Genomic DNA, 17,316 nt, shown 5'->3' on the forward strand with positions numbered 1-17,316 from the left:
TATTTTCAGAGGAATGACCTGGAGGAAAGTGGGATAGGGAACATCTGGGAGGCCCATAAATCGGTCCTAAGGGGGCTCTTTATTAAACACGGGTCGAGACTTAACTCTCTAACCCTAACCCTAACTCCCTAACCCTAACCCTCTAACACTCTAACCCTAACCCTAACCCCCAAACCCCCTTACCCCTTAACCCTAACCCTAAATTCTAACCCATAACCCTTAACCTAACCTTAACCCTAACCCCACCCTTACCCCTAACCCCCTAAAACTAAATTCTAACCCTAACACTCTAACACTAACCCCCTAACCCCTAACCCTAACCATCTAACCCCAACCCTCACCCTAACTATAACCCTAACCAAAACCCTCTATCCCTAATCCTAACCCTAACCTTAACCGTCTAACCCTAATCTTAACCCTCAAACCCTAACCCCAACCCTCTAACCCGAATCCTCTAACCCTAACCCTAACCCTTAACCCTAACCCCTAACCCTAACACTAACCCCTAACTCTAACCCCTAAACCTAGCTCTAACATTAACCCTAAGCCCTAACACTAACCCTAACCCCCAAACCCCAAGCCTAACCCTAACCCCCTAACCCTCTAACCCTTACCCTCACCCTAACCCTAACCCCTAACCCCAAACCCCTAACTCTAACCCTCTAACCCTAACCCTCTAACCCTAACCCTCTATCCCTAAACCTCACCCAAACCCCTAACCCCTAACCCAAACCCTCTAACCCTAACCCTCTAGCCCTAAAACTAACCATCTAACCCTAACCCTCTAACCCTAACCCCCTAACCCTAACCCTCTAACCCTAACTCTCTAGCCCTAGCCCTAACTCTCTAACCCTAACTCCCTAACCCTAACATTAACTATCTAACCCTAACCCTATCCCCAAACCCTAACCCTCTATTCCTAACACTCTAACCTTAACCCTAACCCCCTAACCCCCCGAACCCCCTAACCCCCTAACTCCCTAACTCTTTAACCCTAACCCTAACTCACTAACCCTAACCCTAACCCCCTAACCCTAACCACTTACTCTAACCCTAACACTAAACCTAACCCCTAACCCTAAATTCTAACCCCCAACCCTTAACCTAACCTAACCCTAACCCTAACTCTCTAACCCTAACTCTCTAACCCTAACTCCCAAACCCTAACCCTAACTCTCTAACACTAACCCTAACCCCTAACGCTAACCCTAACCCTAAATTCTAACCCCTAACCCTTAACCTAACCCTAACTCTCTAACCCTAACTCTCTAACCCTAGCCCTAACTCTACATAGTTACATAGTAGGTAAGGTTGACTAAAGACAATAGTCCATCCATTTCAACCTGTGTAGGTGTGTGTGACTGTAATCATCTAACATAGCCTTTAATCTCCTGATCCTTGAGATGCAAGTCTAAGAACTCTCTAACCCTAACCCTAACTCCCTAACCCTAACCCTGTATCTAACCCTAATTCTAACCCATACCCTTACCCCAAACCCTAACCCTCTATTCCTAATACTCTAACCCTAACCCCCTAACCCCCCTAACCCTAACCCCCTAACCCTAAACCTAACCCTCTAACCCTAACCCTCTATCCCTATCCCTAACCCTAACCCTCTAACCCTAACCCCCTAACCTTCTAACCCTAACCCTCTAACCCTAACCCTAACCCTCTAACCCTCACCCTAACCCCTAACTCTAACCCTCTAACCCTAACCCTCTAACCCTAACCCTAACCCTCTATCCCTAACCCTCACCCTAAACCCCTAACCCTAACCCTCTAACCCTAACCCTAACTCTCTAACCCTAACTCTCTAACCCTAACTCCCTAATCCTAACCCTAACTCTTTAACCCTAACTCTCTAACCCTAACCCTAACCCTCTAACCCTTACCCTAACCCTCTAACCCTAACACTCTAACCCTAACCCCCTAAAGTTAACCCTAAGCCCTAACCCTAACCTTAACACTAACCCTACCGTAACCCTCTAACCCTAACCCTTTAACCCTGACCCTTTAACCCTAACTCTCTAACCCAAACTCACGAACCGTAACCCTAACCCTAACTCTCTAACCCTATCCCTCACTCTCTAACCCTAACTCCCTAACCCTAACCCTGTATCCAACCCTAACCCTAACCCTAACCTTAACCCTAACCCTAACTCTCTAACCCTAACCCTAACCATCTAACCCTAACCATAACCCTCACCCTAACCCCCTAACCCTAACCCTCTAACTCTAATCCTCTAACCCAAACCCTCTAACCCTAACCCTAACCCTCTATCCCTCAACCTAACCATAACCCTCACCCTAACCCCCTAACCCTAACCCTCTAACCCTAACCCTAACTCTCTAACCCTAACTCTCTAACCCTAACTCCCTAATCCAACCCTAACCCTAACTGTTTAACCCTAACCCTAACTCTCTAACCCTAACCCTAACCCCCTAACCCTAACCCCTAACTCTAACCCTAACACTAACCCTAACCCTAACCCCTAACCCTAACCCTAAATTCTAACCCCTAACCCTTAACCTAACCAAACCCTAACCCTAACTCTCTAACCCTATCTCCCTAACCCTAACTCCCTAACCCTAACCCTAACTCTCTAACCCTAATGCTAACTCCCTAACCCTGGATCTAACCCTAACCCTAACCCCAAACCCTAACACTAACCCTAACCCTCTAACCCTAACCCCCTAACCCTAACCCCTAACACTAACCCTAACCCCTAACCCTAAATTCTAACCCCTAACCCTTAACCTGACCTTAACTCTCTAACCCTAACTCTTTAACCCTAACCCTAACTCTCTAACCCTAACCCTAACTCCCTAACCCTAACCCTCTAACTCTAACATTTTAACCCGAACCCCCTAATCCTCAACCCTAACCCTAACCCCCTAACCCCCTAACGCTAACTCCTAAACCTAAGCCCTAACCCTAACCTCAACACTCTAACCCTAACCCTAACCCTCTAACCCTAATCATAACCCCCTAACCCTAACCCTAACTCTCTAACCCTAACCCTAACTCCCTTACCCTAACCCTGTATCTAACCCTAACCCTAACCCCCTAACCCTTACCCCCAACCCTAACCCTAACACTAACCCTAATCCTAACCCCTAACCCTAACCCTAAATTCTAACCCCTAACCCTTAACCTAACCTAACCCTAACCCTAACTCTCTTACCCTAACTCCCTAACCCTAACCCTAACTCTTTAACCCGAACCCTAACTCTCTAACCCTAACTCTATAACCCTAACTCCCTAACCCTCACCCTAACCCCCTAACCCTAACCTTCTAACCGTAACCCTAACTCTCTAACCCTAACTCTTTAACCCTAACCCTAACTCTCTAACCCTAACCCTAACCCCCTAACCCTAACCACTTACTCTAACCCTAACACTAACCCTAACCCCTAAAACTAACCCTAAATTCTAACCCCTAACCCTTAACCTAACCTAACCCTAACTCTCTAACACTAACTCTCTAACCCTAACCCTAACTCCCTAACCCTAACCCTAACTCTCTAACACTAACCCTAACCCCTAACGCTAACCCTAACCCTAAATTCTAACCCCTAACCCTTAACCTAACCTAACCCTAACCCTAACTCTCTAACCCTAACTCTCTAACCCTAACCCTAACTCTCTAACCCTAACCCTAACTCTCTAACCCTAACCCTAACTCCCTAACCCTAACCCTGTATCTAACCCTAATTCTAACCCTAACCCTTACCCTCAATTCCTAATACTCTAACCTTAACCCTAACCCCCTAACCCCCCTAACCCTAAACCTAACCCTCTAACCCTAACCCTCTATCCCTAACCCTCTAACCCTAACCCCCTAACCCTCTAACCCTAACCGTAACCCTCTAACCCTCACCCTAACCCCTAACCCTAATCCTCTAACCCTAACCCTCTAACCCTAACCCTCTATCCCTAACCCTAACCCTCACCCTAGCCCCCTAACCCTAACCCTCTAACCCTAACCCTAACTCTCTAACCCTAACTCCGTAATCCTAACCCTAACTCTTTAACCCTAACTCTCTAACCCTAACCCTAACCCTCTAACCCTAACCCTCTAACCCTAACACTCTAACCCTAACCCCCTAAACTTAACCCTAACCCCCTAACCCCCTAACCCTAACCTTAAAACTAACCCTACCCTAACCCTCTAACCCTAACCCTCTAACCCTGACCCTTTAACCCTAACCCTCTAACCCTAACCCTAACCCTAACTCTCTTACCCTAAACCTAACTCCCTAACCCTAACCCTCTAACCCTAACCCTCACCTTAACCCCTAACCCTAACCCTCTAACCCTAACCCCCCAACCCTAACCCTAACCCCCTAACCTTAACCCCCTAACCCTCACTCTAATCCCTAACCCTAACCCTCTAACCCTAACCCTAACCATCTAACCCTAACCCTAAACCCTAACCTGAACCCTCTAACCCCAACCCTAACCCCCTAACCCTAACCCTCTAAACCTAACTCTCTATCCCTAACCCTAACTCTCTAACTCTAACTCCTTAACCCTGACCCTAACTCTCTAACCCTAACCCTATCTCTCTAACCCTAACTCTTAACCCTAACCCTATCTCTCTAACCCTAATTCCTTAACCATAACCCTGTATCTAACCATAACCCTAACCCCAAACCCTAACCTTAACCCTATCCCTCTAACCCTAACACTCTAACCTTAACTCTAACCCCCTAACCCCCTAACTCTAACCCTAACCCTCTAACCCTAACCCTCTAACGCTAACCCTAACACTAACCCTCTAACCCTAACCCCCTAACCCCATAACCCTAACCCTCTAACCCTAACTCTCTAACCCTAACCCCAACCCTAACTCTTTAACCCTAACCCTAACTCTCTAACCCTAACCCTAACTCCCTAACCCTAACCCTCTAACCCTAACCCCCTAACCCCCTTACCCCTTAACCCTAACCCTAAATTCTAACCCATAACCCTTAACCTAACCTTAACCCTAACCCCACCCTTACCCCTAACCCCCTAAAACTAAATTCTAACCCTAACACTCTAACACTAACCCCCTAACCCCTAACCCTAACCATCTAACCCCAACCCTCACCCTAACTATAACCCTAACCAAAACCCTCTATCCCTAATCCTAACCCTAACCTTAACCGTCTAACCCTAATCTTAACCCTCAAACCTAACCCCAAGCCTCTAACCCGAATCCTCTAACCCTAACCCTAACCCTTAACCCTAACTCTAACCCCTAACCCTAACCCTAACACTAACCCCTAACCCTAACCCCTAAACCTAACTCTAACCCTAAGCCCTAACACTAACCCTAACCCCCAAACCCCAAGCCTAACCCTAACCCCCTAACCCTTACCCTCACCCTAACCCTAACCCCTAACCCCAAACCCCTAACTCTAACCCTCTAACCCTAACCCTCTAACCCTAACCCTCTATCCCTAAACCTCACCCTAACCCTAACCCTAACCCTAACCCTCTAACCCTAACCCCCTAACCCTAACCCTCTAACCCTAACTCTCTAACCCTAGCCCTAACTCTCTAACCCTAACTCCCTAACCCTAACATTAACTATCTAACCCTAACCATAACTCCCTAACCCTAACCCTGTATCTAACCCTAACCCCAAACCCTAACCCTTTATTCCTAACACTCTAACCTTAACCCTAACCCCCTAACCCCCCTAAAACCCTAACCCCCTAACCCCCTAACCCTCTAACCCTAACCCCCTAACCCTAACCCTCTAACCCTAACCATAAACCCCTAACCCTCTCACCCTAACCCCTAACACTAACCCTAATCCTCTAACCCAAACCCTCTAACCCTAACCCTAACCCTCTATCCTTAACCTTCACCCTAACCCTCTAACCCTAACCCTCTTACCCTAACCCTAACTCTCTAACCCTAACTCTATAACCCTAACCCCCTAACCCTAAACCTAACCCTCTAACCCTAACCCTCTATCCCTAACCCTAACCCTCTAACCCTAACCCCCTAACCTTCTAACCCTAACCCTCTAACCCTAACCCTAACCCTCTAACCCTCACCCTAACCCCTAACCCTAATCCTCTAACCCTAACCCTCTAACCCTAACCCTAACCCTCTATCCCTAACCCTAACCCTAACCCTCACCCTAACCCCCTAACCCTAACCCTCTAACCCTAACCCTAACTCTCTAACTCTAACTCTCTAACCCTAACTCCCTAATCCTAACCCTAACTCTTTAACCCTAACTCTCTAACCCTAACCCTAACCCTCTAACCCTTACCCTAACCCTCTAACCCTAACCCCCTAAAGTTAACCCTAACCCCCTAACCCCCTAACCCTAACCTTAACACTAACCCTACCGTAACCCTCTAACCCTTTAACCCTGACCCTTTAACCCTAACCCTCTAACCCTAACCCTAACCCTACCCTAACCCTAACCCTAACTCACTTACCCTAACCCTAACTCCCTAACCCTAACCCTCTAACCCTCACCTTAACCCCTAACCCTAACCCTAACCCTCTAACCCTAACCCTCTAACCCTAACCCTGACTATCTAACTCTAACCCTAACCTTAACCCTCTAACCCTAACCCTAACCCCCTAACCCTAACCCTCTAACTCCCTAACCCTAACCCTAAGCCCTAACTCTAACCCTAACCCTAACCCTCTAACCCAAAACCCTAACACTAACCATAACCCTAACCCCTAACCCCTAACCCTAACCTCTAACCCTAACGCCTAACCCTAACCCTAAGTCCTAACCCTAACCCCTAAACCCCAACCCTAACCCCCTAACCTTAATCCCCTAACCCTCACCCTAACCCCTAACCCCTAAACCTTAACCTAAGCCCTAACCCAAACCCCCAAACCCCAACCCTAACCCTAACCCCCTAACCCCCTAACCTTAACCCCCTAACCCTAACCCTCACTCTAACCCCTAACCCAAACCCTATAACCCTAACCCTCTAACCCTAACCCCCTAACCCTCTAAGCCTAACCCTAACCCAAACTCTCTAACCCTAACCCTAACTCTCTAACCCTAGCTCCCTAACCCTAACCCTAACTCTCTAACCCTAACCCTAACTCTCTAACCCTAACTCCTTAACCCTAACTCTCTAACCCTAACCCTAACTCCCTAACCCTCTATCTAACCCTAAACCTAACCCAAAACCCTAACCCTACCCTAAGCCTCTAACCATAACACTCTAACCTTAACCCTAACTCCTTAACCCCCTAACCCTAACCCCCTAACTCTAACCCTAACACTAACCCTACCCTAACCCTCTAACCTTAACCCTAACACTAACCCTCTAACACTAACCCTAACCCCCTATCACAAACCCTCTAACCCTAACCCTTATTCTCTAACCCTAACCCTAACCCTAACCCCTAAACCTATCCCTAACCCTAAGCCCTAACCCTAACCCTAACCCCCAAACCCCAACCCTAACCCTAACCCCCTAACCTTAACTTTAACCCCCTAACCCTAACCCTCACCCTAACCCATAAACCTAACCCTAAGCCCTAACCCAAACCCCCAAACCCCAACCCTAACCCCCTAACCTTAACCCCCTTACCCCTAACCCTCACTCTCTATCCCTAACCCTAACTCTCTAACTCTAACTCCTTAACCCTAACCCTAATTCTCTAACTCTAACTCCTTAACCCTAATCCCAACCCTCTAACCCTAACCATCTAACCCCATAACCCTAACTCTCTATCCCTAACCCTAACTCTCTAACTCTAACTCCTTAACCCTAATCCCAACCCTCTAACCCTAACCATCTAACCCTAACCCGAACCCTCTAACCCTAACCCCCTAACCCTAACCCTCTAACCCTAACCCTAACTCTCTATCCCTAACCCTAACTCTCTAACTCTAACTCCTTAACCCTAACCCTAACTCTCTAACCCTAACCCTATCTCTCTAACCCTAACTCTTAACCCTAACCCTACCTCTCTAACCCTAATTCCTTAACCCTAACCCTGTATCTAACCATAACCCTAACCCCAAGCCCTAACCTTAACCCTATCCCTCTAACCCTAACACTCTAACCTTAACTCTAACCCCCTAACCCCCAAACTCTAACCCTAACCCTGCCCTAACCCTCTAACCCTCTAACACTAACCCTAACACTAACCCTCTAACCCTAACCCCCTAACCCCATAACCCTAACCCTCTAACCCTAACCCTAACTCTCTAACCCTAACCCTAACTCTTTAACCCTAACCCTAACTCTCTAACCCTAACCCTAACTCCCTAACTCTAACCCTCTAACACTCTAACCCAAACCCCCTAACCCCCTAACCCCTTAACCCTAACCCTAAATTCTAACCCATAACCCTTAACCTAACCTTAACCCTAACCCCACCCTTACCCCTAACCCCCTAAAACTAAATTCTAACCCTAACACTCTAACACTAACCCCCTAACCCCTAACCTTAACCATCTAACCCCAACCCTCACCCTAACTATAACCCTAACCAAAACCCTCTATCCCTAATCCTAACCCTAACCTTAACCGTCTAACCCTAATCTTAACCCTCAAACCCTAACCCCAACCCTCTAACCCTAATCCTCTAACCCTAACCCTTAACCCTAATCCCTAACCCTAACCCTAACCACTAACCCCTAACCCTAACCCCTAAAACTAACCCTAACCCTAACCCTAAGCCCTAACCCTAACCCCCAAACCCCAAGCCTAACCCTAACCCCCTAACCCCCTAACCCTCACCCTAACCCTAAAACCCAACCCCTAACCCTCTAACCCTAACCCTCTAACCCTAACCCTCTATCCCTCACCCTAACCCCTAACCCTAACCCAAACCCTCTAACCCTAACCCCCTAACCATAACCCTCTAACCCTAACTCTCTAACCCTAACCCTAACTCTCTAACCCTAACTCCCTAACCCTAACTATCTAACCCTAACCCTAACTCCCTAACCCTAACCCTGTATCTAACCCTAACCCTAACCCTAACCCCAAACCCTAACCCTCTATTCCTAACACTCTAACCTTAACCCTAACCCACTAACCCCCCTAACCCTAACCCCCTAACACCCTAACCCCCAAACCCCCTAACCCCCTAACCCTCTAACCCTAACCCTCAAACCCTAACCCTAACCCTAACCCTCTAACCATAAACCCCTAACCCTCTCACCCTAACCCCTAACACTAACCCTAATCCTCTAACCCAAACCCTCTAACCCTAACCCTAACCCTCTATTCTTAACCTTCACCCTAACCCCCTAACCCTAACCCTCTAACCCTAACCCTAACTCTCTAACCCTAACTCTATAACCCTAACTCCCTAACCCTCACCCTAACCCCCTAACCCTAACCCCCTAAAGTTAACCCTAACCCCCTAACCCCCTAACCCTAACCTTAACACTAACCCTACCGTAACCCTCTAACCCTAACCCTTTAACCCTGACCCTTTAACCCTAACCCTCTAACCCTAACCCTAACTCTCTAACCCTAACTCTATAACCCTAACTCCCTAACCCTCACCCTAACCCTAACCCTAACCCCCTAAAGTTAACCCTAACCCCCTAACCCCCTAACCCTAACCTTAACACTAACCCTACCGTAACCCTCTAACCCTAACCCTTTAACCCTGACCCTTTAACCCTAACCCTCTAACCCTAACCCTAACCCTACCCTAACCCTAACCCTAACTCACTTACCCTAACCCTAACTCCCTAACCCTAACCCTCTAACCCTCACCTTAACCCCTAACCCTAACCCTAACCCTCTAACCCTAATCCTCTAACCCTAACCCTGACTATCTAACTCTAACCCTAACCTTAACCCTCTAACCCTAACCCTAACCCCCTAACCCTAACCCTCTAACCCTAACCCTCTAACTCCCTAACCCTAACCCTAACCCTAAGCCCTAACTCTAACCCTAACCCTAACCCTCTAACCCAAAACCCTAACACTAACCATAACCCTAACCCCTAACCCCTAACCCCTAACCCCTAACCCTAACCTCTAACCCTAACGCCTAACCCTAACCCTAAGTCCTAACCCTAACCCCTAAACCCCAACCCTAACCCCCTAACCTTAATCCCCTAACCCTAACCCTCACCCTAACCCCTAACCCCTAAACCTTAACCTAAGCCCTAACCCAAACCCCCAAACCCCAACCCTAACCCTAACCCCCTAACCTTAACCCCCTAACCCTAACCCTCACTCTAACCCCTAACCCAAACCCTCTAACCCTAACCCTCTAACCCTAACCCCCTAACCCTCTAAGCCTAACCCTAACCCAAACTCTCTAACCCTAACCCTAACTCTCTAACCCTAGCTCCCTAACCCTAACTCTCTAACCCTAACCCTAACTCTCTAACCCTAACTCCTTAACCCTAACTCTCTAACCCTAACCCTAACTCCCTAACCCTCTATCTAACCCTAAACCTAACCCAAAACCCTAACCCTACCCTAAGCCTCTAACCATAACACTCTAACCTTAACCCTAACTCCTTAACCCCCTAACCCTAACCCCCTAACTCTAACCCTAACACTAACCCTACCCTAACCCTCTAACCTTAACCCTAACACTAACCCTCTAACACTAACCCTAACCCCCTATCACAAACCCTCTAACCCTAACCCTTATTCTCTAACCCTAACCCTAACCCCTAAACCTATCCCTAACCCTAAGCCCTAACCCTAACCCTAACCCTAACCCCCAAACCCCAACCCTAACCCTAACCCCCTAACCTTAACTTTAACCCCCTAACCCTAACCCTCACCCTAACCCATAAACCTAACCCTAAGCCCTAACCCAAACCCCCAAACCCCAACCCTAACCCCCTAACCTTAACCCCCTTACCCCTAACCCTCACTCTCTATCCCTAACCCTAACTCTCTAACTCCTTAACCCTAACCCTAACTCTCTAACTCTAACTCCTTAACCCTAATCCCAACCCTCTAACCCTAACCATCTAACCCCATAACCCTAACTCTCTATCCCTAACCCTAACTCTCTAACTCTAACTCCTTAACCCTAATCCCAACCCTCTAACCCTAACCATCTAACCCTAACCCGAACCCTCTAACCCTAACCCCCTAACCCTAACCCTCTAACCCTAACCCTAACTCTCTATCCCTAACCCTAACTCTCTAACTCTAACTCCTTAACCCTAACCCTAACTCTCTAACCCTAACCCTATCTCTCTAACCCTAACTCTTAACCCTAACCCTACCTCTCTAACCCTAATTCCTTAACCCTAACCCTGTATCTAACCATAACCCTAACCCCAAGCCCTAACCTTAACCCTATCCCTCTAACCCTAACACTCTAACCTTAACTCTAACCCCCTAACCCCCAAACTCTAACCCTAACCCTGCCCTAACCCTCTAACCCTCTAACACTAACCCTAACACTAACCCTCTAACCCTAACCCCCTAACCCCATAACCCTAACCCTCTAACCCTAACCCTAACTCTCTAACCCTAACCCTAACTCTTTAACCCTAACCCTAACTCTCTAACCCTAACCCTAACTCCCTAACTCTAACCCTCTAACACTCTAACCCAAACCCCCTAACCCCCTAACCCCTTAACCCTAACCCTAAATTCAAACCCATAACCCTTAACCTAACCTTAACCCTAACCCCACCCTTACCCCTAACCCCCTAAAACTAAATTCTAACCCTAACACTCTAACACTAACCCCCTAACCCCTAACCTTAACCATCTAACCCCAACCCTCACCCTAACTATAACCCTAACCAAAACACTCTATCCCTAATCCTAACCCTAACCTTAACCGTCTAACCCTAATCTTAACCCTCAAACCCTAACCCCAACCCTCTAACCCTAATCCTCTAACCCTAACCCTTAACCCTAATCCCTAACCCTAACCCTAACCACTAACCCCTAACCCTAACCCCTAAAACTAACCCTAACCCTAACCCTAAGCCCTAACCCTAACCCCCAAACCCCAAGCCTAACCCTAACCCCCTAACCCCCTAACCCTCACCCTAACCCTAAAACCCAACCCCTAACCCTAACCCTCTAACCCTAACCCTCTAACCCTAACCCTCTATCCCTCACCCTAACCCCTAACCCTAACCCAAACCCTCTAACCCTAACCCCCTAACCCTAACCCTCTAACCCTAACTCTCTAACCCTAACCCTAACTCTCTAACCCTAACTCCCTAACCCTAACTATCTAACCCTAACCCTAACTCCCTAACCCTGTATCTAACCCTAACCCTAACCCCAAACCCTAACCCTCTATTCCTAACACTCTAACCTTAACCCTAACCCACTAACCCCCCTAACCCTAACCCCCTAACACCCTAACCCCCAAACCCCCTAACCCCCTAACCCTCTAACCCTAACCCTCAAACCCTAACCCTAACCCTAACCCTCTAACCATAAACCCCTAACCCTCTCACCCTAACCCCTAACACTAACCCTAATCCTCTAACCCAAACCCTCTAACCCTAACCCTCTATTCTTAACCTTCACCCTAACCCCCTAACCCTAACCCTCTAACCCTAACTCTCTAACCCTAACTCTATAACCCTAACTCCCTAACCCTCACCCTAACCCCCTAACCCTAACCTTCTAACCGTAACCCTAACTCTCTAACCCTAACTCTTTAACCCTAACCCTAACTCTCTAACCCTAACCCTAACCCCCTAACCCTAACCACTTACTCTAACCCTAACACTAACCCTAACCCCTAACCCTAACCCTAACCCTAACCATAAATTCTAACCCCTAACCCTTAACCTAACCTAACCCTAACCCTAACTCTCTAACACTAACTCTCTAACCCTAACTCCCTAACCCTAACCCTAACTCTCTAACACTAACCCTAACCCCTAACGCTAACCCTAACCCTAAATTCTAACCCCTAACCCTTAACCTAACCTAACCCTAACTCTCTAACCCTAACTCTCTAACCCTAACCCTAACTCTCTAACCCTAACCCTAACTCTCTAACCCTAACCCTAACTCCCTAACCCTAACCCTGTATCTAACCCTAATTCTAACCCTAACCCTTACCCTCAATTCCTAATACTCTAACCTTAACCCTAACCCCCTAACCCCCCTAACCCTAACCCCCTAACCCTAAACCTAACCCTCTAACCCTAACCCTCTATCCCTAACCCTCAAACCTAACCCCCTAACCCTAACCCTCTAACCCTAACCCTCTAACCCTCACCCTAACCCCGAACCCTAATCCTCTAACCCTAACCCTCTAACCCTAACCCTAACTCTCTAACCCTAACTCTCTAACCCTAATAGAGATGTATAGAACTGTTCGCCGGCGAACAGTTCCCGGCGAACTTAGCATGTTCGCGTTCGCCGCTGCCGGCGAACATATGCGATGTTCGGTCCGCCCCCCATAAGACATCATTGAGGCAAACTTTGACCCTGAACTTTACAGTCAGCAGACACATTTCCAGCCAATCAGCATACCTCCCTCCCACACCCTCCCACCTCCTATAAATAAGCAAGGGCAGCATCCATCTTAGATCATTCTGAAGCAGTGTGTGTAGTGAGAGTAGGGAGAGCTGCTGCTGCTGCTGCTGCTGTTAAGCTAGGGACAGTTAGTCAGTGTTCCTGGTCTTGCAGTGTTCTTGGTCCACTACTGCTGTAATATCAGCACCCCAAAAAGCCCTTCTAAGGGCTGGTATTTGTGTTTTTTTTTTTTTATATATATATATATATATATATATATACCTAGCGTCCCCAAAAGCCCTTTTAAGGGCTGGTAATTGAGTTGTTTCTTCATATATATATATATCTATATCTATCTAGTGTCCCCAAAAGCCCTTTTAAGGGCTGGTAATTGAGGATTTTTTTATTTATATATATATACATATATATATATATATAGTGTCCCCAAAAGCCCTTTCAAGGGCTGGTAAGGTAATAGATTTTTTTCTTTATATATATATATATATATATATATATATATATCTATTGTACACTGCAGTTGCCTGCCCGCTGTGTGTGAGAGGCCACAGACCTACCACAGACTGTACTGTGTGCACACCACACTCATTTCGGGTGGCACAGGCACAGTACCTGGCATTTTAAAAAATATTTTTTTTTTCTCTGTCATAATTGCAGTGAGTGCTGTGTCAGGTCCACAGAGTGCACTGTACCCACTGCAGTGCACTGCCCACCACTGATATATATATATTGGCACAGCATCTTGTTGAAATAAATTGAAAAAAAAAATATTTTTTATTATTGCAGTTGCCTGGGCTGCCAGTGACTGTCAGGTCCACAGAGTGTACTGTGCCCACTGCAGTGCCACTGTGTGCCCACCCACCACTTATATATAAGGTGGCACAGCAGCTTGCAAAGTAAAAAAAATATATATATTTTTTTAAATTGCAGTTGCCTGGGTGCCAGTGACTGCTGTCAGGTCCACAGAGAGTGTACTGTGCCACTGCCCACCCACCACTGATATATAAGGTGGCACAGCAGCTTGCAAAGTAAAAAAAATATATATATTTTTTTTAAATTGCAGTTGCCTGGGTGCCAGTGACTGCTGTCAGGTCCACAGAGAGTGTACTGTGCCACTGCCCACCCACCACTGATATATAAGGTGGCACAGCAGCTTGCAAAGTAAAAAATATATATATATTTTTTTAAATTGCAGTTGCCTGGGTGCCAGTGACTGCTGTCAGGTCCACAGAGAGTGTACTGTGCCACTGCCCACCCACCACTGATATATAAGGTGGCACAGCAGCTTGCAAAGTAAAAAAATATATATATATTTTTTAAATTGCAGTTGTCTGGGTGCCAGTGACTGCTGTCAGGTCCACAGAGAGTGTACTGTGCCACTGCCCACCCACCACTGATATATAAGGTGGCACAGCAGCTTGCAAAGTAAAAAAAAATATATATATTTTTTAAATTGCAGTTGCCTGGGTGCCAGTGACTGCTGTCAGGTCCACAGAGAGTGTACTGTGCCACTGCCCACCCACCACTGATATATAAGGTGGCACAGCAGCTTGCACTCATAGTACAACAGTAACAACACATTAAAAAAAAAATGACAGGCAGAGGCAGGCCACCCCGCAAGGGCCGTCGTGGTCGTGGTGCTGTGATTTCCTTAGGCTCTAGAATAATGCCCAGTGTTCAGAGGCCACCACAGCCCCTGAACTCAAAAAATTCTGAGGCCATAGTTGACTGGCTTACACAGGACACCCAATCGTCTACAGCTTCCGCTCGGAACCTTAATGCACCATCCTCCTCCAGCTCAGCTTCGGGCACCTCTCAATTTACCACTCGCCAGCCCGCCGGCACCACCACCAACACTAGCACCACAGCCGCTTCACTTGATCCGTCAGAGGAGTTATTTACACATCAGTTTGAAGAAATAAGTGATGCGCAACTATTAGTGCCAGAGGATGTAGATAACGGGGATATGTCTCAGTCAGACAGCATTATACACATGGACGTACATTGTGATGATGATGATGATGATGATGTTGTACCTGCTGCTGCTGCCTTTGCTGAGTTGTCAAGTGAAGCGGCTGATGATGACGATGTGTCTGTGGATGTCACCTGGGTGCCTGCTCGAAGAGCAGAAGAAGAGGGGGAAAGTTCAGATGGGGAGACAGAGAGGAGGAGGAGACGAGTTGGAAGCAGGGGGAGGAGGTCATCGCAAGGAGCTAGTGGCGCAGTCAGACAGCATGTAGATTCGGCACCCGGGGTCAGCCAGACAGCACGCCAATCAACGCAAGCTGTTGCCACCACCAGAATGCCGTCCTTGCAAAGCTCAGCAGTGTGGCATTTTTTTTGTGTGTCTGCCTCTGATATCAGCGATGCCATTTGTAACCTGTGCCAAAAGAAACTGAGTCGTGGGAAGTCCAACACCCACCTAGGTACAACTGCTTTGCGAAGGCACATGATCTCACATCACAAACGCCTATGGGATCAACACATGAGTAAAAGCAGCACACAAACTGAAAGCCACCATACTCCTCCTGGTCCAGCATCTTCAGCCACGTCAACCACTGCTGTCCTCCATGCCCCCTATCAACAACCCGCCCCTCCGCCTCTCACCTTCAGCAGTTCCTGCTCGTCACCTGCCCACAGTCAGGTGTCTGTGAAGGAAATGTTTGAGCGCAAAAAGCCAATCTCGCAGAGTCACCCCCTTGCCCGGCGTCTGACAGCTGGCTTGTCGGAACTCTTAGCCCGCCAGCTTTTACCATACAAGCTGGTGGAGTCTGAGGCCTTCAAAAAATTTGTCGCTATTGGGACACCGCAGTGGAAGGTACCCGGCCGAAATTATTTTTCACAAAAGGCAATCCCCAACCTGTACTCTATTGTGGAAAAAGAAATCATGTCACGTCTGGCACACAGTGTTGGGGCAAGGGTCCATCTGACCACTGATAGCTGGTCTGCAAAGCACGGTCAGGGCAGGTATATAACGTACACTGCGCATTGGGTAAACCTGCTGGCGGCTGCCAAGCATGGAATGCGTGGCTCTGCTGCAGAGGAGTTGGTGACACCGCCACGACTTGCAGGCAGGCCTGCTGCCACCTCCTCTACTCCTCCTACTCCATCCTCTTTGCTAACCTCCTCGGCTGAGTCCTCTTCTGCTGTTGCGTCTTGCTCCACACCAACTGCACCCCCCAGCTCCCCAGGGGCTATTCCACATGCCGGATACGACAGTGTCACGCTGTCTTGGGGTTGACTTGCCTGAAAGCAGAGAGTCACACCGGACCAGCACTACTGTCCGCCCTGAATGCACAGGTGGATCAGTGGCGACCCCGCACCAACTGGAGATCGGCAAAGTGGTGTGTGACAACGGGAGCAATTTGTTGGCGGCATTGAATTTGGGCAAGTTGACACATGTGCCGTGCATGGCACATGTGTTGAATCTGATTGTGCAACGTTTTGTGCAGAAGTACCCAGGCTTACAGGACGTCCTCAAGCAGGCCAGGAAGGTGTGTGGCCATTTCAGGCGTTCCTACACGGCCATGGCGCACTTTGCAGATATTCAGCGGCGAAACAACATGCCAGTGAGGCGCTTGATTTGCGACAGCCCGACACGTTGGAATTCAACACTGCTAATGTTCGACCGCCTGCTCCAACAAGAAAAAGCGGTCAACGAGTATTTGTATGACCGGGGTGCTAGGACAGCCTCTGCGGAGCTGGGTATTTTTTTGCCACGCTACTGGACGCTCATGCGCAATGCCTGTAGGCTCATGCGTCCTTTTGAGGAGGTGACAAACCTAGTGAGTCGCACTGAAGGCACCATCAGCGACATCATCCCATATGTTTTTTTCCTGGAGCGTGCCCTGCGAAGAGTGCTGGATCAGGCCGTAG

The sequence above is a fragment of the Pelophylax lessonae genome, assembly GCF_965119305.1.
Source record: "Pelophylax lessonae genome assembly, contig: HAP1_SCAFFOLD_86, whole genome shotgun sequence".
Lineage (NCBI taxonomy): Eukaryota > Metazoa > Chordata > Amphibia > Anura > Ranidae > Pelophylax > Pelophylax lessonae.